Consider the following 21,057-nt stretch of genomic DNA (forward strand, 5'->3'; position numbering starts at 1 on the left):
CTCTCTTTGGCTTTCTGTGTTGTATTCTGCATACTTTCTATCAGATCTATCAATTTATTAATTATTTCTTCATATCTGTCTAATCTACTATTTAATACACATACTGTGGTATGTTTTTTTAAAAATTTAAATAATTATATTTTGCATTTCTTAAAGTTCTTATTGGTTCTTTTACAACTCAACTAATTTTTATAAACTAATTTTTGGCTATATTTTCTTACTTAAACATTATTAAATATGCTTATTTTATATTCTATATCAATAATTTTTATAACTGAAGCTGAAATTCTGACAGTTTTATCCTGCCACTTTTTCACAATAACTTCATATCTCATAACATTGTACTATGGATTTATGTTCCTAAAAATTTTCTTAGATTTTTTTGAGACCTAAGTTGTAGCTGAATTTCTTAAGAGAGATTTGTTTTATTTTCTGCTAAATGTCCGGGGCACCATCAACCTCGGACTAATTTGAATGAAAATTTCTGCTTGGCCCAATGGTGAGCATCGACCTATGAACCAGGAAGTCACAGTTCAATTCCCAGTAAAGACAAATGCCTCAGCTGTGGGCTTGATTCCCATTATGTGGCATGGAAAAGGAGGTGATCAATGATTCTCTCTCATTATTGATGTTTTGATCTCTCTCTCTCTCTCCCTCTCCCTTCCTCTCTGAAATCAATACTTTTTTTTTTAAAGAAAATTTCTGCTTGTATTTTTGGGACTATTCTGATTATGTAAATTCTGTCACCAAACCCATTTGAGGATGAGCTTGTAGTCTTGAATTATCAAGGATGCCTTATTTTTTGTCTCTTTTTATGGCCAAGACTGAGACAGTTTAAGTATAATAATGAGGTGAACATTTTTATTCTTTGTCTATTTGTTGCTTAACATCTTTTTGGGTGGATTGCTTTCTAGTTTACTCACTGAGGATATTGCTTTTTCGGGATTCCTTGCTTTATACTATAATATAGTATCCTGCCTTCCTCAGGCCTACATTTTCTCTTATCTGTCATGCTCAACATTTTTTAAAACTAGAGCTCTAGGCCACCAAAGATTAACAGATACCCAAGGCAGGACCTGACTTCTTATCTCTCAAATCTCTCTAGATTCATTATCCTTTCCTTCTTACTTTTTAAAAAAATATATATTTTATTGATTTTTTACAGAGAGGAGGGGAGAGGGATAGAGTGTTAGAAACATCGATGAGAGAGAAACATCCATCGGCTGCCTCCTGCACAACCCCCCCCAACCCCCTCGGGGTATGTGCCCGCAACCAACGTACATGCCCTTGACTAGAATCGAACCTGGGACCCTTCAGTCCGCAGGCCGATGCTCTATCCACTGAGCCAAACCAGTTTCGGCTCCTTCTTACTCTTTATTTTGGCTTCTGAGAATCTCTTTCTTGCATTGTTGACAAATCATCCATGCAACTACAAATTTTTTTTTTAAATTTAATCAGCATTTTAAAGGTGTTTTGTATTGAGTTTTAAAAATTTTGATAGCCAATATGCCAAGAACTATAAATTTATATTGTTGCTGAATAAGGATAACCTATATCATATTTAGCCCAATCTTTCCCCTACTCAGATGTTCATGTTGTTTCAGTTTAAGTATAATAATGAGGTGAACATCTTTATTCTTTGTCTATTTGTTGCTTTTTAATATTTGGATTATTTTCTTGGAATCATTTGTCAGTAGGACTTTTGGGTAAAAAGAAAATAACCATCCATTTGAAAAAATTTTAGGATGTAGAATCTTTAAGACTTGCATGTAGGAGATGAGGCAGAAGAAGGAATCTAGTATGAGACTTAAGTTTCTGGCTTAGGTAACTGGGTAAATGATGATGTCATTAACTAAGATTGGGGATACAGGTTAAGGTGGGTGTGTGCGTGGGGAATGAAAACAAGTTCAGTTTGGACATGTTGCATGTGAGGTGATTATAGGTCATGTAGGAAGAGAAATTTTTAGTAGGCTGTAAGAATACAGGGCAGAGGCTCAGGAGAGGGTTTATAGCTATCGCTACAGATCTGTGATTCATTAAATTGGTAGATATATTTTCAGGGGTCTTAACTGATTTTTATATTCATGTTTTTATTTCAACAGTAATCTGGATCATTTGATGACCTCCTGGATCATTTGATGACCTCCTTCTAAATATTGCCAACTTACCTCAGTGTCCGAATTTGCATTTATGTTTATAATCTTGCTGATGCCAAGTATCCCGGAGCCAGGCTTATTAAGTAAATGATGCAATCAGGTCAGGTGAAGACAAAATGGTGTCATCATGTGTTTGCCCATATGAATGAAGGTTTCATAGTAGTCTCAACAGAGAAAAGTGGTGGGAGAACTGAATCATCACATGATACGCACTTCTATTTAAATTGAGAATAACTTATGTTATTAGCAGCCACTCCATATTCACATTATGAGTTGGCAATTTATTTTCAAGGAAACAACATAACAAATTAATGTTTATTTCATATTCTGAGTTTTTTAGATTTTTAGTTTTATTTAAATTCATGTTGTAAAGATCTAGATGAATACATGTATCAGAACTATAAGCATAAGGAATTTATATTTAGTTTTATATTTAGGTAGGTTCATAAGATTATAATAAGAATAATTTTGGTCAACATTGAAGCTTAAGAGAAAACTTTTCCTTTAAAAAGGCATCTATAGCCGATACTGGTTTGGCTCAGTGGATAGAGCGTCGGCCTGTGGACTGAAAGGTCCCAGATTCAATTCTGGTCAAGGGCATGTACCTTGGTTGCGGGCACATCTCCAGTAGGGGGTGTGCAGGAGGCAGCTGATCGATGACTCTCTCTCATATCGATGTTTCTAACTCTCTATCTCTCTCCCTTCCTCTATGTAAAAAAATCAATAAAATATATATTTTTTAAAGGCATCTATACTTTATACACAATTGTGTGTGAAAGCTGAGCCATTATATAAATGAGATTTGTCCAGAGAAAGTACAGAATGAGAACGAAAGGGTGCTTAGAAATGAATCGTTAGAACATCAGAAATTCAGGAATGAATGAAGGGGGAGAGAAAAATTTAGAAACCCAAAGTTAAGAGGAGAATAAGAAACCAAAAGAGAAGAATTCTCAAAAAGATGCAATTAAAATGTCCTTAAAAGGTACAGATAGTTTTTGCCCAAACATTTTTAGTTGAATGGTAGTGTCAACAGTCATATTTTTGAAGTTAAACGAGTTAATAGAAGGTGAGCATATAGTAGTGAGAGGATACCTTTACCAAAATATGTTTGATTCTGAGGAAAGAAAAAGAATGTTTCTGGAGTGTCCTTGAACATGTTTATGTGCTAAAAATAAGGGATCAATGGTGAAGGGTCCCCATATATGTGAGAAGGAATAATTGATAGGAGAAGGTCTCGAGGAGATGGAACAGAAGGCAGTACAGATAACAAATGGCAGGGTCACCCTTGAAAATGATAATGTTCCTTTGAGATGAGATATGAGGAAGTTTAAAAGTGAAAACTGAAGTCATATGTGGTGACTTTAAAGGAGTGGCCAGAGTGACAGGGAGCAGCAGTTTAAGGTTCAGGAAAAACGGTGGTGAAGATATGGAATAGCTATTATGAGAAATGGGCAAGGAACGTACCAGTAATGCTGGGAACTTTGCAGAACTCTGAATTCTAGTGTTGGCTGTGCCCTTACTAGCATTATGAATGGGGCAAGTAATTTAACCTGTCAATATCTGTAGAATGAGAAATTGGGAGTAGGTAATTTCTAAAGAGCCAGCTAGTCCCTGTATCATATAATTTAAAAGTGGGGCACTAAATCCTTTATAATAAATAATCTAACACAATATATATTTAATTTTTTCCTTTTAAGAGTTACTTTGGGAGCAAACAAAAAAAAGGGGGGGGGGCATTTTAAACCACATTTAATTTAAAAGTCCACATGGAAAATTAAAAAGCTAGTTAGAATAGAAAGGAAAAGAGGAATGGAAGACTTAATTTTTTCTTCTCCTTTACAAACACACAATAATTCACTGAAGCCAAACAACAGTCACAGAAAGATGTAGGTACTAGGATAAGCAAAAAGATGTGAAAGAAATTGTTGTCAGTAATTTGTTGGCTTTTAGTTACTAGGAATTTATAAGTGAATTCCAGTTATGTGTTGAGTTATTGCAAAACTCCAGTGAGGAATTGAGGACAATGAGACAGCCTGGAGAAATTTCTTGTAACACATTCCAGTCTAAAGACTTATCTGTGGTACATCTTTAAGGAAGGGGTGGCTCTGAATCAACAAAGGCTTAACAAAGACCGAAAATGTAAATCCAATGAGTCCCCTCTCTTGCTCTCAAGAAATGTGTTAATAATTAAGCTTTTTAATATTTAAATTTAATTTGCAAACGGAAGTATGAATCAAAAAGTGTAATTTCTCAAAGATCACATCTGGCCGTGTAAAGAGAATTAGGCTTTAATCAACCATGGATACCTACCTCTTCCTGCAAGAAAGCTCTTTACATTAAACAACAACAACAACAAAGCAATCTGAGTGTGTGCTTGAAATGCCAGAAAATCCAGGACTACATGATCCACGGAGCAGGTTGGCCTGGAATACTTGGAAGCTGCTTTTGTGGAGCTGTGTGTACCTACCGCACGCCGCTGCGTCCAGCACTTGGCTGACAGCGCCACCTGGGAGGAGCAGGAAACCTCTGGCAGAAGGAAGGGTTCCATCCCAGCAACCCTTACACTGTCTGACTATTTACACTTCTGCTTTCCTCACCAGAATGTGAATTCTCGGTGGGCAGAGGAATCATCGAACTCTATTTTATCTCTAGAGCCTATAACAGTAACTCGAACATAGTAACCTTCTGGTATATGCTTATAGAATAAATGAGTGGTGTAAACTATGACTCAGTGTTCCAAATAACTAAAGGTGGTGTGTATAATAATTTCCAAACATTCTTAAGGTATGGGCAGTAATGTTCTTTTCAGTTATGCTAACACACAAAGAAATGGCATCTGGCATATATGAAACTTAAAGAGAACAAGTACACATTTCTGAATACATGTGTGAGCATATGTTGTTTTGATTATTTCCACACATCTCTTGCCAGGCAAGATCTCCTGAAACACCATCTTTATTTTGTTATTGCCCTGATTAAGGACCCCTGTTGGCTTCTAGTTGCATAAGGTATTGGTTTGGAGCTTTAGGACAATTTAACAAAAAAGCAGAATTTTCAATTAAGTCCAATATTTCATCAGCATTATATAATGGAAATCATATAGAATTGTATTATGAGGGCAAATTATTAGGTAGTTATCTAAATGCAAGGGATGAAAAATCAACTCAATTTAGTTTAAGTAAAAAGTTAGAAAAAAGAATGAGAGAAAGAAAATATTTCTTTTTTAAAAAAATAAATTTTTATTGTTCAGATTATTACAATTGTTCCTCTTTCCCCCCCAATAGCTCCCCTCCACCTGGTTCCCCCCACCCTCTCTGCCCCCCCCCCCAGTCCTCATCCATGGGTGTACGTTTTTTGTCCAGTCTCTTCCCCCCCCCAACAACTCTTTCCCCCCAAGAATTGTCAGTCCACTCCCTTTCTATGCCCCTGATTCTATTATATTCACCAGTTTATTCTCTTCATCAGATTTTTTTATTCACTTGATTTTTAGATTCACTTGTTGATAGATATGTATTTATTGTTCATAATTTTTATCTTTACCTTTTTTTTCTTCTTCTTCCTCTTTTTAAAGAATACCTTTCAGCATTTCGTATAATATTGGTTTGGTGTGATGAACTCCTTTAGCTTTTTCTTATCTGTGAAGCTCTTTATCTGACCTTCAATTCTGAATGATAGCTTTGCTGGGTAGAGTAATCTTGGTTGTAGGTTCTTGCTATTCATCACTTTGAATATTTCTTGACACTCCTGTCTGGCCTACATAGTTTCTGTTGAGAAATCAGCTGACAGTTGTTTGGTGCTCCTTTGTAGGTGACTAATTGTTTTTCTCTTGCTGCTTTTAATATTCTCTCTTTGTCTTTTGTTCTTGGCATTTTAAGTGCGATGTGTCTTGGTGTGATCCTCTGGATTCCTTTTGTTTGGGGTTCTGTGTACTTCCTGGACTTGTAAGTCTATTTCTTTCACCAGGTGGGGGAAGTTTTCTGTCATTATTTCTTGAAATAGGTTTTCAGTATCTTGCTTTCTCTCTTCTTCTGGCACCCCCATAATTTGGATGTTGATATGCTTGAAGTTGTCCCAGAGACTTCTTACACTATCTTCATATTTTTGGATTCTTTTTTTTGCTTTTCTGATTGGGTGTTTTTTGCTTCTTTGTATTTCAAATCTTTGACTTAATTCTTGTGATCCTCTAGTCTGCTGTTGGATCTCTGTACATTATTTTTTTATTTCAGTCAGTGTATGCTTAATTTCTAGTTGGTCCTTTTTCATATTCTTGAGAGTCTCACTAAATTTATTGGTCTTTTCTAGAAAATTCTTTAAAAACCTTATAACCGAGGTTTTGAACTCTATATCCAGTCATTTGTTTTCCTCCATTTCTTTCATTTTGACCTGTTTCTTTGTCTCTGCATTTTGGCTGCTTCCCTGTGTTGATAGAGTGGCTTTGTGTGCTAGGTGTCCTATAGGGCCCATTGGGCCAGCCTCTCCAGTTACCTGAGGTGGACACTCTTGTTGCACCCCTTTGTGGGCTGTGTGCACAGTCTTGTTGTAGTTAAGCCTTGATTGTTGTTGGTATCTCTGGGAGGAATTGATTTCCAAGCCAATTGGCTGTGAGGATCAGCTGTGTCTATATTGGGAGAACTTCTGTGCTGGAGACACCCTTATGAGACAAGACATGCAAAAGCCTCTGTGCTCAGCTTGGATGGGGCAGAGTCTCAGGGCAGAGCAGACAGCAATGGCTTCCCATTAGCCCTGCCCTAAGCGGCCCCTGGGTCTCAATGCCTCATGGTAATTGCTGCAATCACCTCTGAGAGAAAGCCACTCTTGAGTTTTGCCCACTGCCAGACTGTTCAGTTTCTCCCCAGATGAATCTGGGTCCCCAACTGAAGTTTAGAGCAGTTGGGAGCTTTTGTCTCCCTCCCGCTAGAGAAAGCCAGCCGCATACTCAGTTGCCAGCCCTCTCCACATGCGTGCCTCTGTACCTCTGCCTTCTCCAGCTCCTCTTAGTCTCAGTGTGCTTTTCTCTTTCTTTCTCGTTGTAGAATTTCCACTCAGCCATCCTTCCTGTGGTTCTGGATTATGTCTGTTTTGTCTTTTGGTTGTAGTTTTTTGAAATGGTTGTGCGAGGCAGCAGTTTAGGTATTTACCTATGCAGCCATCTTGGTTTCGCCAAAAGAAAGAAAATATTTCTTTTAGTAAATGGGAAGTCCAGAAGATTGCATCTGGCTAAAGGCATGGCTGGATCCAGGGGCTCAAACAATGTTGTCAGACAGAGGTTTTCATTCTTCAGTAAGACTTCTCCTCTAGGAAGGTTCCAGGCTCACATCCTTCAAGTTTAGCCATCTCCAAAGTAGGGGAAGTCTCCCCAATTAACTCCAGAGGGAAAGTCCTAGGGAGGACTCTGCTTGGATTGAACTGGGTTATGCACCCATTTCTCAATCAATACTGTGGTGAAAGAATGGAAAACTTTACTGGCTAAATATACTGTAGATCACATGTCCCAGTATTGTGGCCAAAGGACATGAGGATTCCATGATAGCCATTTTTTTCTCAAGATCACTTGGAATGGGGAAGGGTAATTCTCCGAAGGAAAATGTGCGACTATTACCAGAAGGGAAATGTATGGGCAGAAGTAGCTTGTATGTGCAGATCCGAGGAGCCAGGGGCCATCCATCCAGACTGCTCAGGTGTCCATTCTGAATGGCTGGTTTGTATGCTGAACATTATTAACTACTTTGAATAACCCTAACCCTACGTAGATATTATCCCTGCATGACAGTATCTCACCACTTACAAGTTAAAAATAACACATATAATGCGACATGAGCACTGTTGAGCACTTAAAAAGGACATTTATCTTTACGGAACAAAAATTAATTTGCACTTAAAAACAATTTTTGACAGGGTATTTTTCACAGCCTGGTCAGATTTGGAACAGGGAAAGAGACTTAGTGAAACCCAGTGTCCTTTGTTTTGTTTATGTATATGCAGTCCATGAAATATTTATATCATTATCACACTCCCCAATATCTAAAAGTGGTTTGATTTTTTTGGTAACAGGATTGACTACTTCCGTCAGTAGTGAGCTCAGGGAAATATACTCCAAAGCAAAGCTAAATCCCAAGTCCCTAAGATGCCCTTCAAAAGCAGTCATCCATTTAATTTGATCTATTAAACAAACTTAGCAGTTTGGATGCCCACACAGTGAGAAAGGCTGCTTAGAGATGAAATTTTGGCTTTAATTGGAGTCTTCTGTTCTTTATTAGACAACCATACATTTCCAATTATACACACCATCTTCATTTCAAATATGGATTTATAAAACCTTAGGAATTTTCATTCTTACCAACAGACTTAGAAATAAAAACAAGCTCTTATCATGAACATATATGAGGGGTTTTCTTTTCTCTTTCATCCTTCCTTTCTTTTTTTTTTTTCCATACCCCAAAAGGTCATTGATAATTGACCAAACATCCACTGTATATCTAGAGCTGTGTTAGCTACTCGGAGCTATTAAAAGGAAATTTGAAAAACAATCCCTATCCTTGAAGAACTTAAGAAATATATTTCAGGGGGAAATATTAACATACCAGGAACAATCAGGTACAATTTAAATGACTACTTTGCTGTTTCTACTAATGATATAATGATTTCCCCTCCATTTCAGTGTGTTGAAATTTTACCCAGTCTTCAAGGCCTGTCTCCATAACTTTCCTTAATTTAGCTTGCTATGATTGCTTGAATGCAAAGTGGGGCTCACACTCCTCTGAAACACCCACCTACATACTTGACACTTGAAAATGTCGTTAATAGCTGCAGTCCAGGCTGTGTACCCTAGTAAGGAGCCCCTGACTGCCTCTCCTGCCCTATCTCCCTTTGCTCTTTCATTTGCACGCTGTTTTGAAGACAAATCAAATTCTGACCCTAAACCTGGCTTAATAAACAAAGCAAAACAAAGACAAAGTTACCAAATGCTGTGAATTCCCACATCAAGCCTAGAATAGTCTTTTTCTGTCTCCTTCCCCCAATGTAGCTCCTGATAAATTTCCTCTCACCCATTAACCTACCTCAGACATAATTCTGTCAATGAGGTCTCTTCCCTTTTCATCCCCCGGGTTGTGCTATCTCTGTCTTTTGTGGTTTTGTGATTTCTGGGTGGCAGTGATTTGCTTTCAAGTCTGAATTCCCCTTTTTAGACTCTTAGCACCTTGCGGGTAGCGCCATACTCTACTTATTTTGGAATCCCATGCCTCGTAGGAATGCCTGCTGTGCAGCAGGTCCTTTGTAATGTTTTCCTGAAATGAATTGGATCACATTGAACTAACTAAAAGTGTAGAGAAGACCTGAGGGAGCTGAAGATCCTAATCAAGCCCTGAGTTTTATGTCAATGTTGAATTGGAGAGAGAGGAGAAAAAAAAAAAACTTACAGAAGGAGGAAATGATAGGAGCAACGTGCCAAAGGGAAGAATGAGCCTGGCAAAAGCTGGGGACTGTGGATGGTCATATCCGGCCAGAGTGAAGGCCACAGAGTGGGAGTATTGGGAAATAAGGGTCAGAAAGGCCAGGTAAAGCCATGTTTTGAAATACTTTAAATGTCAAGCAGAGGAGGTGAAACATGATGCAATCAGTTCTGCAATCCAAGAAAAGAAAAATTTAGAAATATTCCAAGTATTTGTTGTGTGCACAGCGAGCCTTATCTCTTCCACAGTCCCCTATTTCAGAACTGACCATGTTGTTACTATTGTTATGTTATTGGCCTTGAGTCATCTGAGCATTAACAGTGTGGTGGTTTGAAGTAGGATGTGATACCCTGGGAGTCAGAAACCCTGGAGTTGAGTTTCTGCTCTGGCACTAATTTATGACCTGACATGGCGAAATAGCTTTAGTGCTCTAATCCCCAATGCTCTGATCTGTAAAATGAAGGCAAAGGTGGGTGACATGATTCATGAGGTCCCTTTGATCTCTAGGAGCTAATTTATTAATCTATCTTTTCCCCGTGGTTTTTATTTGGTCATTTATTTACCTGTTTTCTGGGTATCAGCGTTGCTTTATGAGACTGATCTCCACAGTCCCACAATCTGCTCTTCGGAGGCCCTCCTTTGAGGTCTTGATCAACTTGTCACACCGAGAAATCTCTCCCTAACCCCCACACTCCCTTTGAAATCCGGATCCAGTTTTACATCTTTTTTCAAACCTTTCCTAACCTCTGAGTCTCTAATATTAACCCGTTTGCTTTTGGTGATTAAAGATATTTCGTCTTGAGTTATTCTTTGTTTCATAATGGCTACTCTCTCTCCAATTAGTTTGTAAACTTCTTAAAATAAGGAACTGTCTCAAGCAATATTTGTTCATTGCCTACCCTACCCCAACCCACTCTCCCCCAGCACAAAGCTAGGCACAAAATAGACATTTAATAAGGCTCTTGAATATTGAACTAAATGATGTACAAGGAATTTTACTAAAAACAGAGTAACCAAACCATCAAAAGGACATCGATTGGGCTTGGAGTTGAAATCGTGTAGCCTATCGATGGTTTTTTAGATCAGATTCTGTACCCAGCGAAAGACTTTTAAACTAGGGTGATCTGTGCAGTTTCTGGTCTGTGGGCTTGGTTTGAATTAAAGAGTGGGTGGTATTACAGCCAACTCAAGGGAAAGAGAAAACAGAGAACTGTTTACTGAGTGACTTTGCCGTTGGATGTGTCCCAACTGCAGCTTGAGAACATCGGGCAGAGTTACCACCCTGCTGCCACAACCTCTGCCAACTTGGATAAGAAGCAGCGAAGTTGACCTGTCTTTTGGCTCTGGAACAAGGCAAGGGAGTGCACCAGCAGGCATGGGAAGGGAGAAGTTGTGAAATGAAAGATATGAAAAAGAGATGAGTCTGATCCTCTTCTCTCCTTTCCCCCTTTTATGCCGAGTCTCTCTCCTGCCACCTCGATACCCGTAAGGTGGAACATGCCCGATTTTTGCACTTCGCATCAATTGGGGGTGAGACCCCGGGGATCTATCTGAGAGGGGTCACAGGAGGCAGTGTGCGTCAGTTGTTTTGAATTGTTTTGTTTCCTAAAGTGATCCTAAGCTAAGAGGTTTGAGAATACTACTCTGCTTAGGCAATTAGCCTCTAAACAACCTAAAAACAGGTTTTAAAAACTCAACGCAGAATGTGAGAGGGAAGATCACTGTTTCAAGTACTTGAATTCTAGATCTGGTTGTATTGGGGCTCTCTTGATTGAAAATTAGCTAATGGAAAGAAAACATCTGAGGTTAAGAACTCCGAATCCTGCTTTTGCTCTCAAATTGCCTCTGGCTGTCTCTGGTAGGAAAGTCTAGAAACTATGGATTCGTTGTCCACCCTTACCCTCCACTTCTGACAGGCCCCAAGGCTGCTGGTGTTTGTAACAGAAGAACTCAGCAATGAGTTGATTTGTCTTACTGTGTGTGGAAAATGTAGGAATAACTCCCATGTGTCATCAGCCATTTAGTCAGCACTTAGTTCCTTAGCAGGGAAATGGTAAGATTTATTAGGGAAAGTATCCGTCATCCCATATAAATAGATGCACAGTTAAAGCAGATGCAGCAGGCAGGGTGTATATTTCTGTGTGACTAATCATAAGGAGCTTATTATCAAGAACTATTTGGACAAATCAGTCATTTGGGAAGATGTCAGACATAAGGATACACTTAACTTTTGTGCAAAGTGTTCCTCAACACGGTAATTTAGGTTCTGAAGTGCATTGTAGGTGTAGGAATCATTTTAATTAATTGTTTTATTTGTTTTGTTAATCCTCACTCGAGAATATTTTTATTCATTGCTTTTTAGAGAGAGTGGAAGGGAGGGAGAAAAAGAGAGAGAAACATTCATGTGAGAGAAATACATTGATTGGTTGTCTCCCATATGTACCCTAACCTGGAGCAGGGGGATCAAACTTGCAACCAAAGCACATGCCCTTGACTGGCATCAAACCCATGGCACTTTGGTGTGTGGGCGGATGCTCTAACGGCTGAGAAACACCAGTCATGGCTAATTAAAGTTTTATTTCATTTTTCACTTTTGAGAAAATATAAGTAAGTGATTAAAGTAGCCCAATAATAGAAAAAGGTACATAAAGTAGGTCTCTTTCCCACTGCTGACCCCAGTCTCCACCGAGTCTCCTGCCCTCTTAGAGGCCACCATAGTTGTCAATTTTCTTGTATCATTTAGAAATATTCAATATAAACAAGCTGATATTTCTCATCGGTTTTTAAAAATATATATATATTTGTACTGATTTTAGAGAGAAAAGAAGAGGGAAAGAGAGATAGAAACATCAATGATGAGAGAGAATCAGTAATTCTGATGCCTCCTGCACATCCCCTACTGGGGATCAAGCCTGCATGTGCCCTGATTGGGAATCGAACCATGACCTCCCGGTTCATGGGTCAATGTCCAACCACTGAGCTGCGCTGGCTGGGCTTTCCCTTCAATCTTTACACGCATGGTAATCCACTCTCCATATTCTTTCATAGTTTAGTCCTTTCCTTAACAATGTACCCTGGAAATCATTCCTTATCAGTCTCTGCATATGGGCCAGACTCATTGTTCTTAACTGATTTAACTGATGTTGACATCTTGCCATAATGGCTCTAGGGTTTTTTGTTTTGTTTCAACATTACAAATACATTTAACCACAACCCCTACTGCCCACCTCCCCTTCATCTCTGCTCAAAAGTAATCACTCCCAAAGTTAGCATGTATCCTTCCTGCCTGGTTTTTATATATTTAGTATATACATATTTAGTATTTCATTGTGTGACTCTGGCATCCTTTATGTATTCACAATTGTATTTTTGAACATTTAGGTTGTTTCCAATTCTTTTGCTGTTAAAAACAATGCTAAAATAAACATTCTGTTCCACATCTCCTCAGGATATATACCCACAGTGAATTGCTAGACCATAGAGTATGTACATACCAACTCCATATATTACAACATTGCTTTCCACTGTGGTTTTTAACAATACACATTCACACCAACCATGCTTTAAAAAAAAAAATCTTTCTTTCTGGGCACATTCTTACAACACTTGGGCTTCTCAGAATTCTAAGTTGTTCCCAGTCTGATAGGTGTGAAATAGTGCCTTGTTATAGTTTTAACTTGCATTTATTACTGAAGACATATTTTGTTATGTTGTTGGATATTTAATTATCTCTCATAATTATCCACTGAAGTTGTTGGCATTTTCTACCATGTTACTCATTTTTTTTCTTATTGATCTATGAGGGTCATTTTTATAATCTGGATACTAATACTCAGTAATATGTATTTAACTCCTCCAAGCCTATGACTAGCATTTTCATTGTTTCCGGTGTCTTTTGTCTAATGGAATGTTAATATTTTAATGTGTTCAAATTCTCACTGTTACCACTTGTGCTTTTGGTGTTTTGTTTAAAACATCAAAAGAAATGTAGTGAAGACATTCTCCTTACTTCTTTTTTAACTTTAAAGATTGTCCCCATGCATTTGTTTTTAATCAGTGTGGGATGTATTTTTTTGTCATGGCATGGAGTGTAATCTAAAAAAATTTCCCCTGGATCTACACTGGTTGCAGCCAGTTGTCTTAGCACCATTTAAATAAAGGTCACCACTCCCTGTTGATATATAAAGCCATCTCTACCCATATCAAATTTCCATATATGTATAGGTCATTATGGACTTATTTTGTTCATTCTGTTCCGTTGGCCAAGTTTTATATCCTTGCCCAAATACCACACTGTTTAAATAACTATAGCCTTATAAATGACCTAATAGATCAAATTTCTACTCCTTAGTTTTTTGTTTTTCAAAATCTTCTTTGCTAATTTTACCTCTTTAATTTTCCATGTGAACCTTAGGGTAGGATTGTTACATGATTTGAAAATTCTTATTTGGATTCTGATTGGAATTAAAATGGATTCATAGATTCATTATAAATTCATGGGCGGGGGGGAAACTACAGAATTTAACAATTATGTCTTTCAATCATTCAGTGTCTCATCATTTATCCAGGAAATTTTTTGTAAATATTATAATTTTCCCCAAATAGGGCTTGTATGTATTTCATTAATTTTGGTTTAAGTAAGTATCTACTGTAAATGAGAGATTATATTAGTACACACACACACACACACACACACACACACACACACACACACCAGCATGTATTTTAAGCTAAATTTCCTTATAAATACTGCTTAAATTGCATACCACATATTTTGGTACTAATGTTTTCATTATCTAAGTGGTGCTAAACAGTTGGTAATTTTCCATATCAATGATTATTTATAAGTTTCTAAAATGAGTAGAATAATGTAAATATTATACTGATTTCTAATTTTATTACATTGTTGCCAGAGAACATGTTTTATATGACTTGAGGTCATTGGGAATTTATTTGAAATTTATTTTTTGACTTATTATAGTCAGTTTTAAAAAAATGTTTCATGTGTGCTAAAATGTATTTCTTGTAATTTGAGTATAGGATTACCTATGTTGTTTACATCTTCTACTGCTATGGTGACAGATTAATACACATACACACACACATTTGAGGTTCCAAATTTCTTCAATGTTAATTAACCTATTTATCTTTTTATTCTTATGTATGACCCTCTTTTTGTCTTAAAGTTTTTAAAATTGACACTGTTTATATGAGTTTAACTTTTATTAATATTTTTCTAGTACATTTTATTTTGTTTATATTTCTTTACATGATGACCTCCCTATCATCATGCATTAGGTGTGTCTCTTATAAAGCACTACATGATTGAATTTTTAAAAATCCTTCTGAGAATCTCTGTGTTTTCATAGGCAAGTTCAATCTGTTAATATTTACATGTACTTTGATTATTGATTTTATTGGACTTATTTCTACCATTTACATTGTGTTTTCTCTTTACCATTCTTTAAATTTGATTCTTTTTTCCTCTTCAATAGTTTCTGTTAGGTTGCTAAAGTTTTTTAAATTTATTCTTCCCCTTCCTCTTTACTGGAAGTTTACTATCTGCCTAGGGTTGGGATTAAAATTCTAAAAGCCCCCTGTGAGGAATTAAAGCCCCAGGCTTCTAAACTACTTTCCCAAGCTGGGTAGGCTGGACTTTCCTACTTCTTTTTTTTTTTTTTTTTGTGGCAGGAGTAGCTCTTCAAGGGTCTTTCTCTGAGGACATCTCTTGGGTTCTTAGAGTTTTTGTCTCAGGTTGCTCACGGAGATCCTTTATGCAGGTTTTGAACTTGAACAGAGAAAGTGGCCTAGAGCCTGGTTGGACACAGGGCCAGGACTTCTCTGCCCAGGGCAGGGGTCCGCATGAGATACAAGGGTGCCCGAAGAAAACCCATTAAATGAATCGGAGGGTCAACTCACACTGAACCTTCTATGGCTTTGTTTTTTTTTCCTTCATTCTGAAGTGTGTGTGTGTTTTTTTCTTTTGAGCTCAGCTGTTTATTTAAAAATTATATCTATTGCATTTTTTAACCAGCACTTTCATGGGTAGATACCAATCTGCTACATCTAAAAAGCTGTGGGAGTTAATTTACTTATCTTACAGAATGTTTACAGGTCCCAAGACTATTTTCCTCAGTTTCTGTTTAGTCAACTTATTATACAAGTAGACTCTTTTGTCTTGCTCTTTGGCAACGGTGATTCATTGAGAAGTTCCGAGTTGCTATTGTTCTGGCCTTTCCTCAAATGCCCTTGTCTCTCAGACGGAGGCACAAGCTCCTGGGCACCCTGCTGTGTTCACATCCACGGTCCAGGCAGGAAACGTGGCCATTCTTCCCCGAAGTGAGGTTCCTGGGTGTGCTGCCTTTCCTCCATCCTCCAGCCGTTTCTAAAACGATGGCCCTGACAGGCCTCAGCCTTCCTGGCTGGAAGGGAAACACGCCCAGTTGGAAGCAGCTGATAGGCCCACACCTTCCAACAGTGGACTTTGCAGGGCAACATCTTGGGGCCCTTATTTCCTCTCACCGCTTTCTGGCTGGGTGTCCCCTTCATCCACAGACCTTCCGCAAGCAGCTGTCTGAGGGAACATCTGAGCTTGGCCATCACTACTGCAGCTGTGGGCCCTGGCATCGCCTCTGATGAGTAAATTCCCCAGTGAGCCTGCAGAGCTGCCCTGATTTCTCTTCCAGGTAAGATTATCTTAGAATAAAACTAACTTGTCTTTAAAGATGTGAGACCTAAGCAGTTACATTGGGCCCCACACTCAGAAAAGCTGGCACCAGGGTTAATGCTCTGTTGTTGCTCTCTTGACATTTTTAATAACTTTGAATAAAAGTTCAAAAATTTTATTTTGTACCACATTCCACTACTGTATGGCCCCTCCTTAGGAGAAAGTGACACTTGAAGAAGTGGGCGGGGCTTACTGGCTAACTCAGCTTCTTAGGAGTGCAGGGCAATAAATGTTGAGAGTAATTATTTAAAGAATAGTTTCAGATTTAGTGCCATATCCTGCACAAGAAATAAAATAAAATAAAATAAAAAATGGGAAGCTTCCATGCAAATTAAACCTTTTAGTGTCCAGGAAAGGGAGAAAGGTACAACTCTAGAAGAGCTGTCCAAGTGAACTTTCTGCAATGATGCTGATGTTCTGTATCGTCACTGTCCAGTACAGTGACCACTAGCCGCATGTGACGAAGGACCTGATTTCTACATTTTAATTATTTTAAATTTAAATAGCCTTATGGGGCTATTGGCTACCATGTGGGACAGTGTACCTCTAGAACAACACAGTAATGTCTGATCTTCAGGGGGTTGATTGTATCTTGCAATGACTCAACATCAAAACTTAATATTAAGCTTTGTCAAGGAAGAATTTTCATTTTTTAAAATATATTTTATTGATTTTTTACAGAAAGGAAGAGAGAGGGTTAGAGAGTTAGAAACCTTGATGAAAGAGACATCGATCAGCTGCCTCTTGCACACCCCCTACTGGGGATGTGCCCGCAACCAAGGTACATGCCTTGACCGGAATCGAACCCGGGACCTTTCAGTCCACAGGCTGATGATCTATCCACTGAGCCAAACCGGTTTCGGCAAGAAAGAATTTTCTAATTCAGATTTAAGGCATATTTGAACTGGGTGGGAGAACTCAAATTACAGTGTTTTGTTTTTTTCTTAAGTGTAGGAAGGTATCCTTTCCACTCATGAAAGCCAGGACCTGTGGCTCACTGACAAGGGAACTGTTACATGAACAAATGAATTGCCTAAGGACTGTCCCTTTCAGCTCTAAGGCATTATGAAAGAAACAGAGAAGACAAAGAAGAGGCAAGGTCAGAGGCCAGAGTCTTGGCAAAGGCCGATGGCAGAAGGTGTGGTGGGAGATGAGTTGATAGATGACCTTGAGCCATCCCTCCTGGGCCTGGGTGTACAAGTGACCCAACAAGTCCCATTTTTTTTTACGATGAGACATAGTCTTGAGAGCACAGACATACAACAGAGGGCTCTGGTCAAAGCAAAGTGGTAGCTCAGGAGAAACTTTGAGAAAGCCAAAGCACAAATTTCAGAGATAGACACTGCTTTATCTCAAAAAGCCACACAGGAAAATTCTACTCCAGTTATCAGCCCGGGGAACACAAAATCCAGCACTCCACCATCCACCGATGAAGATCTAGATAATACCACCTCTGTGGCCATGGATCATTAAAGCTCTTACAGACCTCAGTACACAAAGATGTTATCTTAGAGGAGAACAAGGAGGTGGAGAGAAAGTTCGAAAGCTTCAACATTTACCTAAAGAAATTCAAGAAAAATATCATAAAGGGGATGCCTGAATTATTAAACTGAACTCAGTTTATCTGAGTGAGTTAAGTATAGGCCTCTTTTGCCCAGTGGATGCGCAGATGAGTTATGGAGAAATAAAGAAGCTGCACTGTCTTTGCACAGAATGAATGAATTTATGACCCCACTACAAATATGTATGACTTTCTCCCAAGCCAGTTATGGACAGAAATTCTATTCATATTATAGTGGCAGAGGTAGGATATGTGGCAGGGGTCAGACAGGGATGCTAACCTGCTCTCTGGAGCCTTGGAGCCACATCATGACAGAATTGGCCTCTCATTTCATAGAGAGATTCCCTCTCTTCAAAGGCACTGGGAACCTGACAGGGGAGGGTCATTTGGGAATTTTCTAGAAGGCAGTTTTTTTCTTATCACCTTCTGGGATATAGAGGAGGTTGCACATATGCCAGCCTACTTGTCCAAGAACTTTGCGATCCATGGGAGAGGGGCAGTCTGGCACATTATGGTGTCATTTTTCCTGTGACGTGCCCTAGTCATCTTCTTGTGCTGAATGAGTCACATCCGGGATCAAGGAGGCAATATCTACTTGGACAAAATCCTGATATAGTTATCTGGATCTAACATCCCATCAGTCCCCTGTCCATACCATCCTCTGCGGGCTACAACACCACCTACAGGCCAACTCTGAATAGAACAAGTCCAAAAATATTGAAGACCTGGTTTCTATTCTGTACAGCCAATTCACGGTTCTAGAGTAAAGAACCCATATGGTTCATCAAATATATTTATCAATTTCTGGAATTTATTATAAAATTGATTACACATTTCTTCTCCTTGGCTGTTTTAATAACTGACATAAAAAATGCAAGAAGCTTTTTTTTGGAGGGGAGAGAGGGGGTTCTCAGAGGCAGATGCAGCCAGCCTTCAAATAACCTTTGCTTAATTCCTCCAACTTTCCCCTAACCTTCCTGACCCTGCTCATAGGACCCCAGCTCTTGTACCTCCATCACTTGGATTTCTTTCTCTGGGAAAATGGCTTTTGGAAATTCAGTCACGCATCCTCCTTGGGAACACAAATCACTTGTCCTAGAAGCTGGAGTGGCTAGGAAAAATGTAGAAATCTAATTTGCACCAAGGTCACCTTTTTCAAGCACTTTGGATTTACCGTTTCATACCCAATCCCGGAAGCTACAGGGAAGACTACAGCACTCATCCTAGAAATCCTCCAGCTGGGAATTCTGAGGGCAAACAGTCCTAGCCATTATTAATTTACAATCAGGCACAGCCGGGACCACACAATACAATCACTTTTGAGGGTTAGGATTTGACTTACGAGTTTTGGGGGGAAACATTCAGACCATAGCATGGATGAAGGATAAAGCCAGTAGCTGCAGTAGAGAACTGTGGGAGAAAAAAATTGGGAGATAAGATCATCTTCTAAGTAAATGTACTTCTTACTAAATAGGATTCAGGGTGAATATTTATTTTCCTACATAATAAGTGAGGCTGTTTTAAAAACAACAACCCTGGGGCTAAAGGCCAGACACCTAATTTGTCTTTAGCCATGAGTGACTCAAAGTGACTAAGGAACTTCTTTGGAAGTCCCTCAGAGCTCTTTTTACAAATAGGGTGACTAACCATCTCAGTTTGTCCAGGACTAAAGGGTCTCCCAGCATATGGGATACCCTGTTTGAGAACTGAGACACCTTAGGTAAGCTTTTCTGGTTTACCTGGAACTTAGGGAGATTTCAGTCCTAAAATTGAGAGAGTTACAGGCAAAATGGGTTGAGTTTCGTCAACCTATTTATAAACTACACAAGAACTGCCAGCTTGCTGTCTTATAGTCATAACCATATTACTCAACTTGATACTTGGACCTGAATGTCTTTTGGCTGTTTCAAAAGATCAAATTTATATTCCCCAAACAAAAATGTGATAGCTCTCAGAATAGTCTGAATTTGGAAGGCAATTTGAAACAACTTTTCTCTTCCTTTTTCCTCCTTCCCTCCCTCCCTCTTTTCTCCTTTCTCCTTCCCTTCCTCTCTCCCTTTCTCCCTTTCTTCCTTGCCTTTTCCTATTTGGATCACTATGTAAAAGTACATAGTACTAGTGGTAGATATCAATATTGTAAACTCTTTCTTAGACCGAACTTTAGTCAGGCTCCTCTGAGTACTCTTCTAGGTCTTGACCTTGGCCCCATCCTATCTTTGGCTTGTCCATCCTGGTTTTATAAAAAATCCTTCTAAGTCAATTTAGCAAGAATCCCATTACCCTTGATGACCCTCAATATCCAATCAAGTTCTTCATTTCCCACTCTTAATATCTGATCACCTTGGCCTATCTACAGCAATAATTCTATTAAGTTAGTTTGTAAGAATCCCCTTACTCTTGATGTCTCCTCTGAGTAAATTTTTATGCACTGACCCCCTTACTCTGCTCATTGGCTATAAGTCCCCAGCTGTCTTTGTAATCTCACCCCTAGTGCAATGCTCTTATTGCAATAGTTCTGAGTAAAGTCTTCCTTACTATTTTAATAAATGTATAAATATTTTTTCCTCTACCATTTTTGGTGCCATAACTCAGACAGGATCAAATTCTTCATTGAACATGTGGACCCTAAGTGTGCACTTTTGAAGCCTTCATTTCACTCCTAACTGGTTAGGAATCCACTGGTTGGTCCATCTCCCAAGCCAGTGCTCTGGATAACAGTCAGTTGATGCCTGGCAAGGACAGATTTTGATTCTTTTAAAAAAATATATATATTTTATTGATTTTGTACAGAGAGGAAGGGAGAGAGATAGAGAGAAACGTCGATGAAAGAGAGTCATCATCGATCAGTTGCCTCTTGCACACCCCCTACTGGGAATATGCCCGCAACCAAGGTACATGCCCTTGACCGGAATCGAACCCGGGACCCTTCAGTCCTCAGGCCGACGCTCTATCCATTGAGCCAAACCGGTCTCGGCCAGATTTTGATTCTTAAGATTCTGAGTATACTCTCTGAGGCTGAGTCAGAGTCCCAGGATTCTTTGGTTAAAGGATACCTGTTTGAGCAAGTATCTTCCTGAATGGGAGTCTTCTTGGATCTTTTTGAGTAAAATGTACTCCCTCATTCTTGAGTGGGAAATTCCTGACTCTTTAAAAAAAATTATT

At 38.8% G+C, this 21,057-nt stretch overlaps 1 long non-coding RNA gene across 2 annotated transcripts in view; it reads left to right on the plus strand.

Annotated features, from left to right (window-relative positions):
* Positions 1-21,057, plus strand: part of LOC311620653 — a 47,491-nt gene that overhangs the window by 20,336 nt on the left and 6,098 nt on the right. For both annotated transcript variants that reach the window (XR_014794725.1, XR_014794726.1), the window contains exon 3: positions 16,163-16,293. This is a non-coding gene — a long non-coding RNA (uncharacterized lncRNA). The remainder of the gene's footprint in view (positions 1-16,162; positions 16,294-21,057) is intronic.

This window comes from Pipistrellus hanaki (assembly GCF_964339955.1).
Source record: "Pipistrellus hanaki genome assembly, chromosome: 1".
NCBI classification, from domain to species: domain Eukaryota; kingdom Metazoa; phylum Chordata; class Mammalia; order Chiroptera; family Vespertilionidae; genus Pipistrellus; species Pipistrellus hanaki.